The following is a 23,913-nucleotide window of genomic DNA, read 5'->3' on the forward strand; positions in this document are numbered from 1 at the left end:
AAAGATTGTTATACCAACATTTCTTTACACAATCCATTGTGGTTTTTTCTCAACTCCTACCTCTCCATTTCCATACCATTGAGAGGTTGATAACCCAAATACTTACTACACTCTTTCAGAGTGTTAAGTAAGGTTTTGGTGTTGTTGGAAAGTATTGGAAGAAACCAGGCTTTGGCGGATGCAATCGGGCATATTGTGGGATTCGGAGAGCTAGACAAGACACGGTTCCAAGAAACCTTGTTGGAGTAGGAGCTTGGAGGGCTTAGATGCATTGGGTAGACTAGGCTTGGAGGGTTTTTTGCTATTCGTGTATCTCAACTGATTGTCTAGTGGATCGATTATCGCTTGGAGGGCGGCGGAGAGGTTTTTCACCAACTTCTTTGGTTTCCTCTTTGATAACACATCGGCATGTTATCTTGTGTTTGCATTCTTCTTCCCTGCTCTTTTACCTTTCATTTTACTGCTGTGGTTTTATGATTATGGGTTAGAGTAATTTATTTGTTTATTCGCTCGTATTTACTTTATTCCGCATTTAGTTTAAGTTAGAGTAAAGCCGTAATTTTAATTTGGGGGTCTAAACAGCTCTTGTGTTTTAACACATTTTCGAGCTTTCATTTTTTAAGCGAAAAGAGGCTATCACAATGATGATTTACCCATTAATATTGTAATTATTATTTGAATTACATTAATAGGGTCATACTCCAATCAAGATATTTTTATTTATTTATTTAATTTTTAGAATGATATTTTGAAAAGTACGATAACAATAAAATAAATAAATAAATAAAAAGTAAGAAAAGAGAATCAATACCTTATAAATCTTTTTTTTCAAAATTTCATGACACAATTCGAGTTAGTTGTAATGAAACAAAAGTTCGGAAAACCTTCAATAGAGAATAAGGAAGTTGCAAATTTATCTATCTCAAGGCCAACATGGAAAATTTTCTCTTATAGGTCCCCAATCCTTCAAGTAAGCTCTTAATGAAGTCGTTTTATCAACTATTCCAACTGAATAGGGGTAAAAAAGAAGAAGAAGAAGGTATTTAGAAAATAGTTATTGCCTAGAAAAAGTTATTGGAATCAAAGATTCAAGAAAAACGTTTTCTCTGAAAATAGCTTGGTAAATAATGCTGATCACTAGAGATGTAACTCTGAAAAGAATGGATATAGAAGAAAGGGGTTGCACTGTGAAGCCGACGAAGAGGCTTTGATGCATCTTTTTATAGCTTACCCAATTGTTTGGTAAATAATCCTGACTAGATATGTAATCCAAAAAAGAATGTACATAAAAGAAAAGGGATGCATTGTGAAGCCGAGGAAGAGGCTTTGATGCATCTTTTATAGATTTCCCAATTGCAAAAATTGAATGGGTTAACTCACACGGGCCAATTAGGTATTCTGTAATGCATTTTAATTATATATATGACTAGATTAAAATAGTGCAACGTTCAAAGCTGAAGATGCTAAGAGAGGAAGAAACAAAATTCATATTATATGCAGTTAAGGCGGTGTCAGTGTCTGTTACACACAGTGGGTTGTGTGTTTTTAGTTTTGTTTTCATAAAATGAAAGAGTTTAAATTCTTTCTGGAGTTGGTGTAAAACACTGCTTTTACGTCAACCAATGAAAACATGCCACATCGTTATTTCACAATTCTTGTGTTTCATCTCTTTCCTCTGTCCAACCTACCTATTTTCTTCTTTGAATTTTCTTTCTCTCTCTTCCCTTTGTAACTCTCTCTCTCTCCCCCTTTCTTTCTTATTTTCCATACTTTCAAATCCATTGCTTTCCTTCTCTTGTGGTACCCATCTTCCTTGCATTGATCCATGCATCAACACAATGTCAGTGGGCATTAAATCTGAAAGTTTCAGAGACAGAAACAAGTTGATGGAAAAGAAAAGTAACACTAAAACTCATTCTAGACGAAGTTTGTATTTTGGCTGGTGAAAGCTCGAAATGTGTGAAAACACTAGAGCTCGTTTAGACCCCCAATTCAAATTACGGCTTGATTGATTTTACACTAACTTGATACTAAGTGCGGAATAGTGTAAACGCAAGCAAACATGCAAGAGAGCTACTCTAATCCATATTTAAAGTAACACAGTAGTAAAATAAAATGAACAAGAGTAGGGAAGAGAGATGCAAACATAGATAACACCGAGACGTGTTATCGAAGAGGAAACCAAAGAACTCGACGAAAAACCTCTTCGCCGCCCTCCAAGCGGAAATCGATTCACTAGACAATCAGTTGGGATACATGGGTAAGCAAGAGACCCTCCAAGCCTAATTTACCCTCTGTACCTAAGCCCTCCAAGCTCCTACTCCAACAAGGCTTCTCGGAACCGTGTCTTGTCTAGCTTTTCGAATCCTGCAACAAGCTCCATATTGCATTTGCCATCTTTGGCTTCTTCCGATGTTTCTTAGCAGCACTAAAACCTTACTGGACACTCTCAAAAGGTGTGGTAAGTGTTTGGGCTATTGACCTCTCAATGGTATGGAAATGGAGAGGTAGGAGATGAGGAAAATCCACAAACAAAGGTGTAGAGAATTGTTGGATTAACAATTTCTAACTCTCAAGTGTTTTAGCTAGGGTTTTCTCTCTAAAGCTCTCTCAAGCATTTATGGGTAATGTGGGTATAAATAGTGTAGGCACAGAAAGTGTGTATCAGAATGGACAGGATGGCAGAACAGAATGTCTCGTGGGTGTCTCGCGGGAAGGCCTTACCCGTGAGATACTTGCGAGACACAGCTGTCTCCATCTGGCCTGACTCTTCACATTCCAGCATGTGCAGGGCACATGAGTTACTTCGCGGGATGCTAAGTCGCGAGCTACCAGCAAAAACACTTCATTCTTCAATAGCTTGAGTCTTCACACTCTCTCTCACTATCACACAACCTTTACAATAAATTCCCACAACAAATACAGGGTACAAAAGATTGAATAAAATTACAATCAAATTTGGCAAGGAATAAAAGCCAACACAATACAAATTTGTAAATCACAACTTTACAATCTCCCCCTTTGGCTATTCTGTGACAAAACCCCTAACAACAGACTCTAGACTTAAACGTGAGTTTGTGAACAAAGGCAAAACTCACTCACACCTAATCTAGAAACTGTGAAGCACTTGCAGTTTATACCTGTAACCTGAAACACTCGCACATAAACAAAACTTTCATTAAGCTTATGACAAGTTGAACACAAGGTATGAACAAGAGCAAGCATAGTGTGATCAAGTATGTAAACAATAGATATCATGCAAACAAACACTTGATCAAATAAGGGCAGTCATTAAAGAATGACTTCAATGAACATATAACAAGTAAATGTTCATTTGGACATGTACAACAAAGCAATCACTTATGATTACTTGCATGTCCAATCACACAACCAATGCAAAATACACGAAGTATATATGCATCTAGGAACAATCCTACTAAGGGCACAAGTGTGAAGTACTCAAGACATATTAGCAATATCTAGAAGTACACAGAGAATGCTACACAAGCATTGAGAAATTCACAAACACAATATACTGAATAAACACTGAAATTAACTAAAATGACATGTGTTGAGGTTTTAAAACAAAACAATACAAGTATCAACATAAACTAGTAGTTAAAGAAGCAACAAAAATAACCCTAAATAAACTGATAACCAATAAACCAATGTTTCTAAGTCTGAACCTATGCTCCCCCTAACATTGTGCAAGCTCTTCCTCAGCTCCCCCTAACATTGTGCAAGCTCTTCCTCAGCTCCCCCTCAAAATTTTCTCCCAATTTTTGACCGGAATGGCCAAAGGGCTAGAACTGATCTGACTCTGAATCCGATCCCCGCACCATGGACAAATCCTCAATCTGAGAAGACAGTGCAGTGATTTGTCCTTGGATGTACGCAAACTGGGTCACTGTGTGTTGCACATGGGAGTCTAGCATGGTGAACATCTGATCCACTCTATCTAGTAGGCGATCGAGTCTATCTGGTCCTCGTGCTATTGCAGAAGAGGATGGCTGTGTTGAAGACTTTGGAGTAGAAGTAAATCTATCAATCTCCTCCTCAGTATCACCACCCATGTCCTCAACTCGACCCCGTGGTATTGTATGCACACCTGTTTTAGAGCCCTTGATGTGAGCTGTGCTCCTATTTACTATGTGTACACCAATAGGATAGTCCCTCTGGACTACTGTCAGACCACTCGGGAGTTTCAGTTTTGCCTTAACAATCAATCCCATAATCAATGAGGGAAAAGGCATTACAGTCCTTGAATTCTGCTTCTCAATGCTCTTTTTCAATACATGGATGATATGCCCACAAATATCTATCTCTTTATAGGTAAAGAGATCATACAAAAATCTTGCTCTTGGAGCAGACAGTGTAGTGAGGTTGGTGACCGGATACAAGTTATGAATCATCATGTATGCCAAAGCCCTCATCTTTGGTGAGAATGGTATTGTGTTCATGGATGACTTTTTCGGTGTGCCACTAAGTGTCTGTATTATCTCATTAGTAGACCCCAATCTATCCTCATATTGCACTGTAATTGGCTGTGAGGGAGGACGAACCTCTAAAAAATCTTGGATGATTTCCCTTGTGATTACAAATTCTTTGTGCCTCACCCAACACTCAATGTGATCCCCGTTAACAACTGCATTGGAGAAAAACTCATTGATAATCTCTGAATACACAACCCCAACCGGGTTCAACAATTTGGTCCAAGTTCTTTCTTTGAACACCTCAGGGATGAAAGTGTCCTCAAGTGATTCCAATTGTACTACCCTTTCCATGATAATGGTTGCACCCTTGTAGCAATCATTGTATTTCATATCTGCTTCTACTGACTTGAAGTTGTCAGAATCAGTGCGTGCACGTTTGGATGTTTTCTTGGTGGCTGCATGCTTAGTAGGTGCCATCTGTACAAATGAACACATACAAACAAACATGTGCAAAAACACAAAACAAAGCACAAAAACTTGATTAGATTCAAGTTAGTTCAAAACAGGGTAAAAACTAACTTAAATGGAGTACAAATAACATAAACCAACATGCTAAAATAGTCAAACTAAGAACACATAGACACAATGCATGATGTTAAGTAGGTGTGCATGTGTGTGCATATGGGTGTGTGTGCTGATGCATGATAGTGTGCCTAGAGGGTGCCTAGGGTGTGCATGGCATGGCATTGAGGCACAAGCTAAACCAAGTGTGTAAAGTACACACAAGATGATTAAGAAGAATGATACAAATGGTCAAACAAGCCCAACACAGAAGATTGGAACTCAGTTGAGTCCAAAACAACACAGAACTGTCACTTAGACAATCTGTTAAGCACCTAGCATGCAACAATGCACAACAGTTATGAAAAATGCATGAACATTTGGAAAAATGCCTCAATACATGCTCAAAATGCCACATGGGGCCAACACAGATGCATAAACAGCAGATGGAACACAGCCCAATCAAAGATTTTGAAAAAAAATTCACTGGAAAAGGAAACCCAAATCAATTTTCGAAAATCCCCAATTTTCAAAACCCTAAGCATAAATTCTGCATAATCCGAACCTAAAAGATGAGAAAATTGTAAGAAATACATACCTTGAAAGGATTTTGCAGAAATTTGCTTGAAAATGTTGGGGTTTGAATGAAATAGTAATCTGGGTTGAAAGGGGTTCGAGAGGCTTGTGCAAGGGAAAAGAAAAATGTTTGAAAACCTGTCACATTTGCTACATTTAGACTGAAAACACGCGTTTTTCGTGGGTTAGGCAGTGGCGAAGCAGTCGCGAGAAAAGCCACTGAAGCTTAAAACCTTTCGCGAGAAGCTTTATGTCGCGAGACAGTAGCGAGACAGTCGCGATAGCTTCTGTGTGATTTTGAGAAAAATTCAGTTTTTGGTACGACGGGCATGCTTCCTTCAAAGACTGGCAGATCGATCAAAAATCAAGAATCTTCTTGTGTTTGCTCTCTGAAGTTTAAACCACCACGGTAGACTGTTCCCCATTAATTGAGTAGATCGCGTCACGCCACTCGTTCTTTTGATAAGAGGTCTTTCTTCCACCCACGGGTATCGCCGACATACGCTAAAGCCGGGTGGTTGGGAAGGATGTATGTGAGGCAAACTACTTCCTATACATCAGAGACGAGTGCGGCTTTCCAATATGATGAGAAGGAAGTCCGACTGGTACCAAAAAAAAGCAATTGTGAATTGAGACCTATTCTTTGGCCTATTTTCATGCGCGTTAGAAAGTAATTCTCATATCATAAAAGAAAGAGCTACTCACCATAAAGTAGGCCTACTAAGATAAAAGCAGATCATGAACCCCAAAGAATAGATACAATTCAGGGTAAACCGGAGAGCTTGGCCCGATCTTAATTCGATAAGGCGATGGATCGCGAGATTGACAATGCTATTATGCCCATTCCGCCGAAGACAGCGAGACAATGTATATTGTGTTGAGAGATTCCACGCGGAGATGCGAGACGGGTATTTTGGTGGATATTACAAGAGGAGTATAGTATAGTAGGCAGGCGAGTAGAAAGAGAGCTAAACGATTGGAATAAAAAATCGCCCAGGCCTTCTTGATCAAGTGTCAAGGTCGGGAGAACAGACTTCAAACAAAGGCATACGCTAGACTGAAAGGGCCCAGTGGTGTGGCTCATTCTTTCTACTTGCAGCTTTACGGTCTAGTGGCAGGACTCGAAGTGTTGGAGAAAGGAATAGAAAAGCTAGCATTCTCAATTGAAGCTTCTACCGATGGTATATTAGATCATTCATATACTTGAAGAAGATGTCTATTCATTCTATTTTTTACTATCTTCTTTTGGACTATTTTCATAGTCTTTGGCTCGGCAGCACAATCTTCGATTTCCTTTCTTGACTTGGCTTTCGCTCGCTCCTCCCCTGTCAACCTAGGCGACGTATCGCCTGCCCGCTCTGGAGTTGCCGTAACTTGGGCTCATCATGCTATACTCGCGGGGAAGGAAAAACGGGCAATTTATGCTTTAGTAGCTACCGTTTCACTAGCTCTAGTATTCACTGGCTTTCAAGGAATGGAATATTATCAAGCACCCTTCACTATTTCGGATAGTATTTATGGTTCTACCTTTTTCTTAGCAACTGGCTTTCATGGTTTTCATGTGATTATAGGTACTCTTTTCTTGATCATATGTGGTATTCGCCAATATCTTGGTCATCTGACCAAGGAGCATCACGTTGGCTTTGAAGCAGCTTCTTACTGCCTAGAAACCATTTCGCGAGAAGAGGTTAGTCGTGAAATACTTGCGAGGCAGTAGCGAGAGTTTTTGTATGAAAAATATAATTTTTGTTTTCCCTCAAGCACCTTTCGTGGGAAGCTCTAAGTCGTGAGCTTCTCGTGAAACAGCCTTTAAACCAGTTTTTGATGAAAAACACAAAAATGCATTTTGAACAAAAACAAACAGCACGAAAGTATAAAATCACTTTCAAAAACAAATAAAACACTCAAAAATATTTTTGGGTTTGATCATCAAGTACTTGAGCATACGCATCACATTTGAACATGTGCAATCACACAAATGAGATAAGCATTCATTGAATCAAAGTCTTGTGTGTTGTGGGTGAGTATCAAGTGTGAAATAGTCCTTAGACTAGTGTGAAACTTCAATGATCAATTCAATCAAGTCATATACAACTAGTACTAAGTCAAGTGACCAATCTCAATTATAGAAATGAACATATATGACCTCCCACAAATTGATTACACTACTTAGAAGCTTTACATTTGGCTTCTGCATAAAACATGACATTCGATCCTTTTTTGGATAAATACATCTCTTTTTGAGATCGGTGCTTGAAATTTTTGATATTTCAACATTGAGGATTAGCCTTTGGCTTTTTGAGCACCATACATTTCAATATAAAAGTCGCTTTCCCTTTTTTCTAGTCAAATACTAGTATGTGCGATAGGCTTTTGCAGCTCAATATCTCTTTTTCACTTTGAGATTTACATTTGGAGAGCTCAATTGCAAAAAACAAAAAAATAACGTGGGAAGAGATATAGGCACAAGTCTATGCAAGTATCAAGATCATCAAGACAATTCACCAATCATTCATGACAAGCTTGAAGATCTATTTACAACAATCACACATAGTTTTCAAGATTTCTTCCACACAGATAGATGTGCATATAGAAACAAGCTAAGCTCGAAAATGTACTATGCTATTAGTACGAAGGTACTAGGCCAAACTCACATGTGATATACACAAAGACAAGCGATCAAACTTTTTGAAGATTTTTCAATTTTTATGGGTTTTTGAATTTTGAACACACTCAAAAGTAGAGCAAGAATTGAAATAACACAAAAAAAAAAAAACTTGTAAAAGAAGACATGCTATAAACAGAAATCAATGCATGATATGATGCATGAACCTATGATCCCAAGCATTGGAAGTATTGATGCATGGACATGGGAGATAATCATGCATGAGTACCCCTCTTCACCCACACGTCACATGCGTTCGGGGTGATATCCCTATAGAATTGGGTACGTGAATTGTGATCTTCAAACCTGCTGTTGAAGTTTGCCAAACATGTGGTGAATGCCTCAATCATCTTCATTACATCCATCACACCAGAATCTTCATTTTGACTTCGTGGTTGCCCAACAATCCAATTCCTCCTGTTATCTCTTGGTCCTCTTGACCTTTGATCCCTAGCATTATTCAATGCTTTCAGCTTATGACAATTTGGTCTTGTATGTCCTTGAAGTCCACAATGATGACATACATGGTTCATTCTCGGACTTCTTTGTGATTTCAAAGGTAATCTTCCTTTGGCTTCAGTTCTAACCACTGATTGGTTACAAGGCTTGTTCAGCACCCGTTGGTTAGCCACATTCTTCTTCGTTTCACCCTTTACTTTCTCAGAAGTAGAGACAACTATAACCGGCTCTTTGGCCTTCACAAACTTCACTTCTTTGGTGACATTGGCCGATGAGCTACTCCCTCCAGTATATCCCAACTCAGACTTGTCGGAGAAATGTTTTTGAGATGAAATAACATCATCTAGCTTCTTCGTGGATACCCTCTCTATCTTGGCATTTGCTTGTACTACCTCTAGCTCAAGAAATCTGATTTTTGAATAAGCTTCAGTTAGCTCACCATTCATCGTTTCTATCTCACACCTGGCCTCCTTATACCGCGCTAGAAGACTTTTATAGTCCTCCTCTGCCTTTTTCATCTTCTTTACGACTGCCTTGGCTATCCTTGTATACTCTCTTGATTTCTCAAGGAGTGAGTTATAGTTCTCTTGAAGGCCGGTTGAATTTCATCTTCTTCAGTATCAGATTCTTAGACAACTCCCATTGATTCTTCATCACTATGATCCCCAAGTTCTTGTACAAGCAAGTTCAAATCCTCTGAAGATTCAACATGAGCAATAGTCATAAATGTGGAGTAGTTCCCTTCTCCATCACAACTCTATTTATTTGTAATATTATTGATTGTGTTTTGTTTTGTGATGGAGGATTTTTAGCTCTTCATGTTAAGTTTAGAGTTGATCTTGAATGAATTCAAGTGGATTTGAATTTATATATGAGATATTTCATGATTAATTTTTGTGGGTTTTGTTAGGTGCTGAAACTGTTTTTTTTTTTAGGAGCTTAAAGTTTAAAGTTTTTACTTCTTGAGTTTGATATGTTTGTTTTCAGGCTCTCTTTTTACTGTCAAATTTAATGCCCACTGTCATTGTGTTGATGCATGGATCAGTGCAGGGAAGATGAGTACCACAAGTAGGAAAGCAATGGATTTGATGGTATGAAAAAGGAAAAAAAAAGGGCGAGAAGAGAGAGTTATAGAAGGAATGGAGAGAGAAAGAAAATCCAAAGAAGAAGAAGATGGGAGGTCTATGAGAGGAGAGAGATGAAACACAAGAATTGTGAAATAAGTCAAATAACGACGTGGCATATTTCCATTGGTTGGCGTATAAGCAGTGTTTTACGCCAGCTTTGGACTGAATCTAAACTCAAAATGAAAACGTGATTTTAATAACTCATATTTTTAGTTATGAAAACACACAATATGTAATGCACACTTTGTGTAACGGATTTTACCCTTGTATATGCAGATGTAAAGTTGATGAGAGTGATGTGTGGCAGGTGAAGGGAGGGAATATAAAGAAAAAGAATTTAAATTTGTATTGGGCTACAGTTTAAAGTAATGTTACTTTTACACTATTTTCACAATAAATTTGTTTATTGGGTTAGGATTTAATGTAGTTTTATCTCATAATAATTTTACAATAAATCATAGATGCGTGTGTGTGTGACTCTGTGTGTATATATATATATATATATATATGTCACTGAGGTTGGAATAACAAGGCCACGGGCCTTGCCAATGACTATGCCAAGTAAGTTAGCCCCTGCACGGTGGGATTTAGGTGCATTTTCCAAGCATAAGCAAAAGCTTTTGTTATGCATTGATTACAAAATTGCTAAATATGTTATAGAAAAAGATGTTGAAAATATTGCTTCAAAACATATTTTTGCCCGATGGCAAACTGTTTTAAGTGTTTTTGATTTTGATATTGAATATATTAAAGGTTCTCAAAATGCCATCCTTGATTTCCTTACCCATGAATTCCTGTAATGCCACAATGGCAAGTAGAAGGTCCAAAGATAAACACCCTACTACAGATACTACTAAACAAATTATTAAACATGAACCTGCTTCCCTTATTGACATTGCTAACCGTTTTACTACCCTGGGTACTATCCTAGACTAAACTATTCCATTGTGTTAGCATCCTCTTATGACCTATATGATATGGTCCATACCAACCAACTTGTTAAAGCCACTTTTTCTAGAAGCCCCAATGCTTCTCAATATGTCAAAAAACAATATTGCCAAAACTTTTTTCTCCATAGAATCCATATATATATATATATATATATAACTCAATATTTATTTATGTTTGCATAGAATTTAATATTTCTTATTTGCCTTACGAAAGTTACGAGGTGAAAAATACATTTGCAAATATTTCTTTATATTTGATTGGACTATTTTATTCAAATTTTAGATTTTTAATAATTTAATATATTTATTTTTATTTTAAATAAGAATTAAATTGATTATGATTGTTAGGACATATGTAATTCACTTGTTAGATATATATGTCACTATTTTATGTAATGGGCTTATCCTTTGACAAAACACACTTTACTTGTATTTGGGTAGATCTAGGATGTGTTTAATACTTCAAGAAAATTTGTTTCAAGATCAAGTGTTGAAACCATGCAAGTCAGTCCAAGATTCAAACTGAAAAGTGCCTGTCATTAAAGCTCAATAGCTAGCTTGACAACTGGCCATCTATTGAGCTTAAAGAGTTGTTCAACCCGTGGCTTGACAGCAGCTCGACAGATAGGGTATTTGTTGAGGTTTATGAAAAACAAAATTTCAGTTCTGTTTTGACTCTAATCCGTGATTATGTGTTTGGGCTTTCTTTTCTCACAACCCTAGACATATAAAAGGATTATTTTAAGGGCCGTCAAAGTGTTCACAAGTTACACAAGTGTTGAGCAAAGTTTGTTCAAGTAAATTGTGACTGGAGATAGAATTTTCCCTAGTTCATCATTCCTGTGAAGAAGTTGCTGTGTTTGTGACCAAGCATCTTTTTGATCTTCATCGTTGGGATGAACTGAAGAACTTTGCAGCCAACAACTTTCTCTAGTTGGTGATTGAAGTCGCGTATTGGGATCCGCACAATTGGTTAGTCACGTACTGGGAGCCGTGCATCAAAAGGAGAAATTGTCACTACAAAACAAGTCCAATTGGGTATTGGGGTAAGGGTTCAACTGTAGGTTGGTATAAGGTACTGAGATTCCTTTACTTGTAACCGCTTATTGTGATAATAGTGGAATTTCGGGAGTGGTGACCTTAAAATCACCTGGTGAGGTTTTTGCCATGTAGGTTTTCCCCATTCGTAAACAAATCACCGTGTTAATTTATTTTCCGCTGCATACTTAGTTTAATTGGTGATTTGTTTGTGCTACCACGCTTTGCATGTTAATTAACTTAATTAATTCACTTGGCTAAATTAATTGGTTAATTTATCACAAGGGGTTAATTTGTTTTTGGCCTATCAAGTGGTATCAAAGCAGACACACTCTGATTAGGGTTAATCTTTGCTGTGTTGATCTATTGACCCCTGTTTGTCATGGATAGAGGACAGTCATTAATTATACCTCCTTTATTTGATGGCACTAACTATGCATACTGGAAAGTAAGCATGAGAGTTTTTTTGCAGTTTCTAGATGAGAAGGTGTGGCAAACTGTTGAGATAGGCTGGACCAAGCCAAAGGAAGTGCCAGCCGATTGGGATGAAGCCAAGATCAAGGTGGCAAACTTCAATAGCAGGGCATTGAATGCTTTGTATAGTGTAGTCACTAATGAGGAATTCAAGAAGATATCCTCCACTGAAACTGCAAAGGAGGCATGGACCATCCTCTAGACAACCTATGAAGGAACTAAGGTTGTCAAGGATTCGAAACTTCAGAGGCTTACTACAAGCTTTGAAGAGATTAAGATGGAGGAGGATGAGTCGTTCGATGAGTTCTATGCCAAGCTCAAGGACATAGTTAACTCAGCCTTCAATCTTGAGGAAACCATTCCTGGACCCAAGATTGTGAGGAAAGTGCTCAGATCTCTACCTGAGAGATTTCGTGCAAAGATCACAACAATCGAGGAATCAAAGGATATTGACAAGATTCCTTTGACAGAGCTGGTTGGCAATCTACAGACCTGTGAGCTAGGGTTAATTAGAATTGGCAAATCGGGTAAAGGCAAGAGCATGGCACTGAAGGCCAAGAGTAGTGACACGGATGAGTCTTTAGACAATGAAGATTCTAAGATGAAGTCCTACATCACCAGGCAATTCAAGAAGTTCATGAAGAATGCTAATGGGAAGGGCTTCGACAAGGACTGTAGGCAATCCAGTTTTTCTTAGTTCAAGAGTCAAGACAAAAGGAAGAAGGATGCTGAAGATGGTGGTCAATACATTGTTCCCGTAGGACCTAAGTGCTTTAGGTGTCAAGGTTTCGGTCACATGAAACAGGAGTGTCCTACATATCTCAAGAGCATTGGGAAGAGTAAGGCATTTGTTGCTACTTTGAGCAACACCGAGCCTGAGGATGATTCCGACAATGAGGATGACAGAATCCTGAATGTCTTCATTGCCATTGTTAATCCTACTGAAGGGATTGTTGAAGATGTGGACGAAGAAGAGAAATTGGTGAAGTCTAAGTTTGAGAAGATGGATGATCAAGATGATATTTATACAGCCTATGAGAAATTATACAAGGTTTTTGAGAAACATGAGAAACTTTATAGGCTAGCCACCAAAAAGCTCAGTGATGTGGAACTTGATCGTGAAGAGCTTTCCATAAAGTTTGATAAAGCTAATCAGACTATTGGAGTATTGAGGTTTGAAAATAATTTCTTAGCTGAGAAGACCAAGAAGCTTGAAGTGGCTGTTTCAAGTCAGAGCTCAGTTGGAGATGACTTCAAGTGCAAAGCTTGATAAGATGTTCAGTCTTTAGAAATCTGCTTCTGATCAAACAGGTTTAGGGTATGGTCTATCTTCTTCTAATATTTCTTCTACTAGTACTACTATTTTTGTTCCTCCTACTAATAATGTTGAAATTGAGAATACTAATATTGAAATTGATATATCTAGTGAGAACATAGACAAGAGTAAATCTATCTTAGGAGCACCCCCTAAGCAGGTTAAGAAAGAAGTTAAAAACTCTAGGGCTAAGAAGGCTAACTCTCAAAAGCCTAAACAGAAGAAGCAACATCTCTGTCATCATTGTGGAGTTGCCAGTCATACTCGACCAAATTGTTATAAGTGGTTAGCCACTCAACAAAACAATAGCATAATAGCATCTGGAAGCTAGAATCAGCTTCATTCCTCTCTTGCTCCTCTTGGAGATCTTCTCAAAGCCCTCATGTTCCTTTTGAACTTGAACGGTTTCAATTTTCCCCCCTCATCGCCAGTTCAAGGGTTCACTCAAAGGAAAAGTTCTTCCAAGGCGTGGAAGGAAAAAGGCTCCAAGTGATTCTATCACTTTTCTCTTTCTCTCTTCTTGTTTTTATGTGTGCATTACTTGTGTGTTTTGCTTTCATGTTTTGAGTCAGTTTAGTTTTATGCTTTATTTTGTTTAACATGTTTTTATTTGTTTTTAGTTTTGTTTATTTTTTTTTTCATATAAAAATAAAAAAATTGAAAAATCAGAAAAATACAAAAACAATGTGTGTTTTGTGTACATTGGTACTTGTGTACCTTGTATGACCATTGAAACAAAGTTTTTCTAAACTTTGTATCTCTTGTAGCTTAGATAGGCATCTCTATACACAACTAAACAAGTGAGTTTTGTGGTTCTTGTTTGTAATGAGTAAGATTAAATAATTTCTTGTACTTAACACTCGTATCACTCTTTTTGACGGGAAGGACTAGAAAATTCTAAGAGAAAGGCATAAATAACCATCTCATCACTGTTGCTCGCCAATCATGAAATGACATCTGTATGCTTCGGCATAGCAAAAGTGCAATGCCAATGACATTTGTGTGCTTTGGCATAGCAAAATTGGAATGTCAATTGCTTAACATAATTAGGTATTTCTTTTCTCTCTCTTATATGCCCATGCATGATTTGCTGAAAAAAGATCAAAATGCTTTAAATATGATTGCAAGCGTGTATTTTAGGAGATATGAGAGTTATAGGATGTACCTCGAAAGTGATAGTCCCCATCAAACAGTTATGAATGTGTGTGAGTTAAAAGTGATTTTCTGATATCTTAAATCATCATAACATATATACACTTATGCAATCTTGCGATGTTTTTCACACACAACACACAATATTCTTTGCTACTCTTAATACATGTGCATGTACAATGTGATTTGGCCATCACAAGGTTTACATGTGTTAATGTATACTCACTAAACTATCTTAACTTGTTTTTGAAATATAAAATTGGTTAGATTTGTTTAGTGTGTGTGTGTTTTTGGGATCCATGTTCTTAAAAATTGTTGTTGAGAGAAGTTTTTGAGAGTTTAAAATGTTGATTGGATCATTGGTTGAGTTGCATGCTTAATTGCATTCATATCTGTGTTTTTCCCTTCTTGAAAAACTCTTTTTAAGCAACCTCGACACCTCTTTGACACCTTTCGACACCTGGCCTATCTGTCGAGATCTTAAGCTGTTTCTTATCGCAATCTCGTTTGCTGTCTCGACAGCTAGTGGATCGGTCGAGAAAGTTCTTGAACCCTCGATAGATTCTTGACAGTTGGTGGATCGATCGAGATTCTTTTTAGCTTTTTTTGAATTGTCCCTCGATAGCTTCATCTATCGATGCCTTTTTTCCTCGACACCTATCTTTACACTTGTCTCAATACCTCTTGACACCTCTATCTGTCGAGAATTACTGAGGATCTATATATAGGTTTTGTGTGATTTGGACTTCATTTTCTCGATCTCTCTCGATCTGTCCGTGGCTGTTCACCTCCCACACACTCTCCTCTCTCCCTTAAACCTCTTCCTCAAACATTTTTAGAGATTAATCAAGTTTTTCTTCACTTGGTAAGTCTCTAATCCCTCATTTTCATGCATTTCATTCTTTGAAACCTAAGTTTTTGGGATTTTTGCAAAATTGGGGTTTTTCAAAATTGTTGAGTTTTTTTTTTTTTTTTTTTTTTTTTTTAATATAAATTTTTGGGATGGGTTTTGAAGATTTAATCTTAAAAACTTCATGCATTGCATTAAATGTGCATTATAAATGTATTTTCATGCATTTAGTTGTGTTATACATGTTGAACTATTTGTGTGCTGGTAGGTTTGGATTGGGCTGAGCCCATGATGCTTTTTACTTTGCACATCATATGCTCATGCATTTTCATGCATATGTACCTTACATTCAGTATAATTCTATATATTTGAATTGTTTAGAGCTTTTCTGATTGTCTCTTTCTTCCCCATCTCTCTCTTGTTTACGTTAGTGCGTTAATGGCACCAAAACGTAAGTCTGCTCCATCCTAGAACCCTTTGTGTTATAGGGCCTCCACTTCATCTTCGGATCCTACTGCTTCTTCTATTTGGTTCCATGATGAGGATGCCCGAATGGACTTCTCGAAGAACTTTTCTCGATGAGGTGTTCATTCGGAACGCTGAGTTATTTTGGCGGACTTCATCGACACTGACCTACCCAATGTCATTCACAGTTAGGGTTGGGAGTCACTTTGTGACGTCCTAATCACATGTTCTTCCATGCTGATCTAGGAGTTTTACTCCAACATGCATGGAATTGATTCTTCAGTACCTCTCTTTATACTCGCATTCGAGGTACACGCATTGTTGTCACACCGGAGTTGGTCTCCGATGTGCTTCGTGTCTCAAGGGTAAATTTTCTTGACTACCCCGATTGTGAGTGTCTAAGGATTGTGTCCAAAGATGAGATGATTTCCGCTTTTTGCGAGTGTGCTTGTGTTTGGGGTGATCGTTAGTTTACACCATGTAAGGCCTTTGCTAAAGGTCCTAGATTCATGAACATGGTGATGACTTTTGTTTCGCACCCACTCTCTCAATATAACTCTATCACAGAGCCTCGTGTTCGATTTTTGCTTTCTTTGTTAGAGCACCTCGCTATAGATTTTCCTACACATTTCATTCTTTCTATTATAGATGTGTATAGGGATATGGCTACCCGTGATAAGCTCATTTTCCCTTCGGCTATCATGCATATTTTATGTCATTTTTCTGTTCCTTTTTTCTCTTCCAATCACTTCCCCGTTATATGTGCCATTGACTACGCCATCGTTAAATGGGGCGAGGCGTAGTTTTGATCGAGGCAGTCCGGTATGGTAGCTCCTCCCACTCTTTCTGCTCCATCCACATCTGCTCCCTCCTCTTCCTTGAGCCGAGTGACTCTAGAGGACATCATGGCGTAGCTTCAGCGCATGGATGCTCGCCTCGACACTTTCAGTGATGAGTTGTGTCAGGTGAACACTCGTGTTGGACGCATTGCTCGACGTTAGGCTGAGATGGGTGGTTATACTATGCCTTCCACTCCTATGGCCCTTACGGATGAGAGTGATGTTAATGATGCTGCTGCTGATGATGATGATGCTGATTTTGATGATGAGGATGATGGTGATGCTAGCTCAGCCAGCGATGACGAGATATCTACTTGACACTCTTACCCTTTGTCACTCGTGACAAAAAGGGGGAGTAGTTTTGGATATATGAGTAGTCATACTTAGGGGGAGGGTTAGCATAGGAAATTTTTGTTAGGGGGAGAGTGCATATTAAGGGATGTAGTGAGGATTACTTGTATTTTTTTCTTTTTTCTACTTTAGATACATTTATTCTTGTACCTTAGGTCTTGTGACCATTATTGACATACATGTACTAATTTTCTTTATATGTTGATGCATGTTTCTTTCACCCATCTTGCATGTGTTGTTTCTTTTCTTTCTTTATACACATGCTTCTTATACTTGTATGCAATCTATCATTTTTATTTCACATAAAGATGCCTTGATGAGTTTTGTTTTAAGTGTTTCAGAAATACAGGTTGTCAAAGTCTTCTTGCCATAAACTCTCTTCTTTCAAAGTTTTTCAAGAGTTTGTGTTAGGATAGATTTTATTGTATTCAACAAGTGAATATGAGTTGAGTGATTTATAACTTCTCTCATATCTCATTTGTTTGTTGTGGTTTTGATAGGCCAAAAATGAATTGACCCCTTGTGATAAATTAACCAATTAATTTAGCCAAGTGAATTAATTAAGTTAATTAACATGCAAATGCGTGGCAGCACGAACAAATCACCAATAAATTAATTATGTAGCAGAAAATAAATAACACGGTAATTTGTTTACGAATGGGGAAAACCTAATGGCAAAACCCCACCATGTGATTTTCAGGTCACCACTCCCGAAACTCCACTATTATCACAACAAGCGGTTACAAGTAAAGGAATCCCAAGTACCTTACCAACCTACAATTGAACCTTTATCCCAATATCCAATTGGACTTGTTCTGTAGTGACAGTTCCTCTTTCAATGCATGGCTTCCAAGTACGTGACTAACCAATTATGCGAATCCCAGTATACGACTTCAATCACCAACTAAGAAGGTTGTTGGTTGCAAAGTTCTTCAGTTCATCCACACGATGAAGATCAAGAAGATGCTTGGTTGCAAAACCCTACGGTGCACATACACAACAACTTCTTCAAGAGAAAGAGATGAATTAGGGCAAGAACTTCGTCTCCGGTCACAATTTGCTTGAACAGAGTTTGCTTAATGCTTGAGCAACTTGTGAACTGTTTGATGGCCCTTAAAAAAATCCTTTTATATGTCTAGGGTTAGGAGAAAAGAAGGCCCAAAGACACATTCACAGATCCCAAGAAAATCAGATCAGAATTCTAAAATTCTTAAACCTTGATAGATAGGAGGTGTCAAGCAGCTGTTGAGCAGGTGTCGAGCACACAGGCTGAACAGCTTCCCTAAATCTCGACACATGCTAGTTGTCGAGCTTTAGTAATTCTGCACTTTCAGCTTGTTTTCTTGGATAGACTTGAAGGCTTCAACACTTGATCTTGAAACATGGTTTCTTGAAGTATTTAAACACATCCTAAATCTACCCAATTACAAATAAAATGCGTTTTGTCAAAGGATAAGCCAATTACATAAAATCAAGACATATGTTCTTAACATGTGAAACACATATGTCCTAACAGGTTTTGTCACGGATTGCCAAAGGGGGAGATTGTTAGGACATATGTGATTCACTTGTTTAGAAACATATGTCACTATTTTATGTAATTAGCTCATCTTTTGACAAAACGTATCGTACTTGTATTTAGGTAGATCTAGGATGTGTTTAATACTTCAAGAAACTTTGTTTCAAAATCAAGTGTTGAAGCCATGCAAGTCTGTCCAAGATTCAAGCTGAAAAGTGCCTATCATTAAAGCTCAAAAGTGCCTGTCATTAAAGCTTAACAGCTAGTCATCTATCGAGCTTAAAGAGCTATTCAGCCCCGTGGCTCGACAGCAGCTTGACAGATATGGTATTTGTCAAGATTTATGAAAAACAGAATTTTAGTTCTGTTTTGACTCTAATCTGTGATTATGTGTTTGGGCTTTCTTTTCTCACAACCCTAGACATATAAAAGGATTATTTTAAGGGTTGTCAAAGTGTTCACAAGTTGCACAAGTGTTATGCAAGGTTTGTTTAAGCAAATTGTGACTGGAGATAAAATTTGCCTTAGTTCATCATTCTTGTGAAGAAGTTGCTGTGTTTGTGCACCGTAGGGTTTTGTGATCGAGCATCTTCTTGATCTTCATCATTGGGATGAACTGAAGAACTTTGCAGCTAATAACTTTCTATAGTTGATGATTGAAGTCGTGTACTAGGATCCGCACAATTGGTTAGTCATGCATTGGGAGCCGTGCATCAAAGGGAGAAATTGTCACTATAGAACAAGTCCAATTGAGTTTTAGGGTAAGGGTTCAACTGTAGGTTGGTATAAGGTACTATGATTTCTTTACTTGTAATCGCTTGTTGTGATAATAGTGGAATTCAGTAGTGGTGACCTTAAAATCACCCGGTGGGGTTTTTGCCGTATAAGTTTTCTCCATTCGTAAATAAATCATCGTGTCAATTTATTTTCCGCTGCATACTTAGTTTAATTGGTGATTTGTTTGTGCTACCACGCTTTGCATGTTAATTAACTTAATTAATTCACTTGGCTAAATTAATTGGTTAATTTATCACAAGGGGTTAATTCGTTTTTGGCCTGTCAAGTAGTATCAGAGCAGGCACACTCTGATTAGGTTTAATCTTTGCTATGTGATCCATTAACCCCCGTTTGTCATGGATAGATGATAGTCTCTTATTATACCTCCTTTATTTGATGGCACTAACTATGCATACTAGAAAGTACACATGAGAACTTTTCTGCAGACTTTAGATGAGAAGGTTTGGCAAGCTGTGGAAATTGGCTGGGTGAAGCCAAAGGAAGCACCGGCTGATTGGGATGAGGCTAAGATGAAAGCGGTAAACTTCAACAGCATTGCTTTGAATGCCAAAGTAAGAATATGGCACTGAAGGTCAAAAGTAATGAGATTGATGAGTCTTCAGACGATGAAGATTCTAAGATGAAGTCCTACATCACTAGGTAGTTCAAGAAGTTCATGAAGAATGCCAATGTGAAAGGTTTTGACAAGGACCGTATGCAATCTAGTTCTTCTCAATTCAAAAGTCAAGATAGAAGGAAGAAGGATGCTAAGGATGACGGTCAGTATACTATTCCCTCTGGAACAAAGTGCTTTGGATGTCAAGGTTTTGGACACATGAAACAAGAATGTCCAACATATCTCAAGTCGATTGGGAAAAGCAAGGCTCTTGCTGCTACCTTGAGTGATACTGAGTTTGAGACTAAGTCAGATGATGGTGATGATGAGGGAATCTTGAGTGCTTTCACTGCCACAGTGGATCCTACTAAGGGGATCGTAGAAGCAGTGGATGAAGAAGAGGACTTAGTGGAATCCAAGTTCGAGAAGATGGATGAACAGGATGACATCCATACAACCTATGCAAAGTTATACAAGGTATCTAAAAAGCATGAGAAGTTGTATAGGCTGTCTACTAAGAAGCTTAGTGAAGTGGAGCTGGAATGAAAGGAGCTATCCACAAACGTTGATGAAGCTAGTCAAACCATTGGAGCATTGAGGTTCGAGAACAACTTCTTGGTTGAAAGAACCAAGAAGCTTGAAGCAAAATTGTTCCAAGTTCGAGCTCAATTGGAGAAGACTTCTAGTGCAAAGCTGGATGAAATACTGAACCTCCAAAAATCAACTTCTGACATAATTGGCTTGGGGTATGAACTCCCTAACTCTTCTCATATTGCCTCCTCTAGTAAGACTGTTTTTGTCTCACCTGCTAATAATGAAAATCTTGAGAAAAATGAAACTAAAACTAAGATAGCTAGTGAGAACAATCTAGACAAAGGAAAATCTATTCTAGGAGCACCCATAGAGAAGAAAGAGACTAGAAACCCTAAGAGCAAAAAGGCTAAAAATAAGAAGTCTCAACCAAAGAAACCACATTTCTGTCATCACTGTGGAGCTTCGGGACACACTTGTCCAAATTGCTATAAGTGGTTAGCCACTCAACAGAGCTATAGTGTGTTATCATCTGGTGGTTAAGGTCAGATTTCACCATCTTTGGGTCCTCTTGGAGATCTTCTTAAGGCCTTCATGTTCCTTTCGAACTTGAACAATTTCAATTCTTCCCCCTTACCTCCGTAACAAAGGTTCAACTCTAGGAAATGATCTTCCTTCAAAACCAAAGTTTGAAAAGAAAAAGGCTCAAAGTGATCCAGTCACTTTTTCTTTCCTCCCTTTTCATGCATTTGCATCTAGTTTTTGCTTTGTATGTTTACATGTTTTTGTTTGTTTGTTTTCAGTTTGCTTTATTTTGTTTTACATAAAAATAAAAATAAATTGAAAAATAAGAAAAATACAAAGTAGTGTGTGTTTGTATATATTGATACTTGTGTACCCTAGATAGCCATTGAAACAAAGTTTTCTAAACTTTGTATCTCTTGTAGCTTAGATGAGCATCTCGATGCACAACTAAGCAAGTGAGTCTTGTGGTTCGTGTTTGTGATGAATATGATTAAGATTGTCTCTTATATCTCATACTTATATCACTCTTTTTGATGGGAAGGACTAGAAAATCCTAAGAGAAAGGCATAAATAATCATCTCACCACTAAAACCCACAAATCAATTATAACATTTGTGTGCTTTGGCACAGCAAACTTGGGATGTTAAACATACATAATTGGGTATTTTCTTTTCTCTCTCTTATATGCCCATGCATGCTATACTCAAAAAGAAAAATATGCAAAAAATAAAAATAAAAAGATCAAAATGCTTTTAATATGATTGCAAGCGTGTTTCTAGGAGATGTGGGAGTTATAGGATGTACCTCAAAGGTGATAGTCTCCATTAAGCATTTATGATTGTGTGTGAGTGTAATTGATTTTCTCTAGTCTCAAATCTTCATTATATGAGACACTTATGCACTCTTGTTATGTTTCACACACAACACGCAAACTCTTTGCTACTTTTGAAACATGTCTAGGTACAATGTGATTTGACCATCACAGGAGATACATGTGTTGATATATGCTCACTAAACTATATTGACTTGTTTTTGAAATATAAAATAGGTTAGACTTGTTTAGCGTGTGTGTGTATTATTGGATCTATGAATGCTTTGCATCTTGTTTGAGATGAGATTTGAGAGCTTAATATGTGGTTTAGATGTTTGTTTGAGTAGCTTGTTTATTGCATTAATCTCTATGTGTTTTTCCCTTCTTGAAAAACCTTTTTTCTTCAAGCTCGACAGCTTCTAACACATCTTCGACAGCTTCCTTTCTATCAAGGTTTCTTCTTCAGGTCTCGACAGAATCCTCGACAGCTTCTTGATCCATCAAGATTTCTAGATATGTTTATTGGTGGATATGTTTATTAAATACTCTTATATTAATTTTAGAAAGTAAGTGGCTTAAAAATAATAATTAACCACTCAAACACATAGTTTAATTATAAAATTGGGTTGGGGTGTTACAGCTACCCTCCTTTGAGACTTTGGATTCGTTGGCCATTTTTGTTGGTGGTTCAGCTCTCCTTAAGCTCACCACTCATCATCTTCAGCCTACACTCATCTAATCCCATATATTCTTCTCACCCGTCTACACAACCACAGCTCAAAAATGTCCTCCAACTAGACACAAATAGCCCATTACTCACAAAAAGCTTCAATCTTAGTATTAATTTTATCCCACTCACTCAAAATAGTCCACATTCACCTCGTTCATGCCTTATAAACACATACCAACCAAAATCTTAGCTTAATACTTGCTGCACTGAGTTGGAGATCTTTCTCTCCCTTCATTCCATCCTTTTTTTTCCTCTTTTATTTGTAACTATGAGACTTTAATCCTTGTTTAGTATTATTATGATGAAGGCCATAATGTTCTGGAAACTATCTATTCCTATGGAACCTTTAATTTTTACTTTTTATTTTACAGTTGAAGGATATAACGTATATGTAACAATTGAACTTTTCCCTCACATTGATGTAATGATGGTTGAAAGTATAATGAACTCCCCTGACCGAGACATGAAAGGACTCCCAGGAGTTAACACATTCCTAAACTTATTTAATCATTAACCATTGGACTGTTTAAATCTGTTTTTTCTGGACTAAGTGTAATTTTACTCTTACCGTTGGAGGACTGATTTGAACTATCATACTGTAAAAGGACTAATAATATAACAAACTAACAACACTAACGTGTTTATTATGCTTTATTGTTGTCTTCTTGTTAGGGTGCAACCTCTATCTCTTGCTTGGGTGGATTTACACCACACCGATAGCCTTTGGGCTTTATTTCAAGGGCCCATCGTCAAGTTTCAGCTTGGCTACCCCATATTCTATTTGGGAACATCAAAATTTTCCCCTCAACAGTATTAAAGAAACAATTATTTTTATGTCTTTTCATTTTTTATTTTGTTAATACTAAGTTGATGATAGTTTTAATTTTTATGATTTTTGTGTGTGTGTGTGTGTGTGTTCATACTGTGGCTCTCCTTAATTGAAGTAATGGTCTATTTTATCCCCTGATTCAAGAATGATATGTTCTTGATAGCCTTTAGCATTTATTCAGGAGATTATTGTTGTAAAACTCATTGTTTAATGGTGAAAGTTTTTATTTTGCATTAGTTCCCATGATTTTATTACAGATTATATATATGAATATAAAAAAGGCAAGAATCTTTCAAGATCCAATAAAATCCTACATTTAG

The sequence above is a fragment of the Quercus robur genome, chromosome 2 (assembly GCF_932294415.1).
Source record: "Quercus robur chromosome 2, dhQueRobu3.1, whole genome shotgun sequence".
In the NCBI taxonomy this organism is placed as follows: Eukaryota; Viridiplantae; Streptophyta; class Magnoliopsida; order Fagales; family Fagaceae; genus Quercus; species Quercus robur.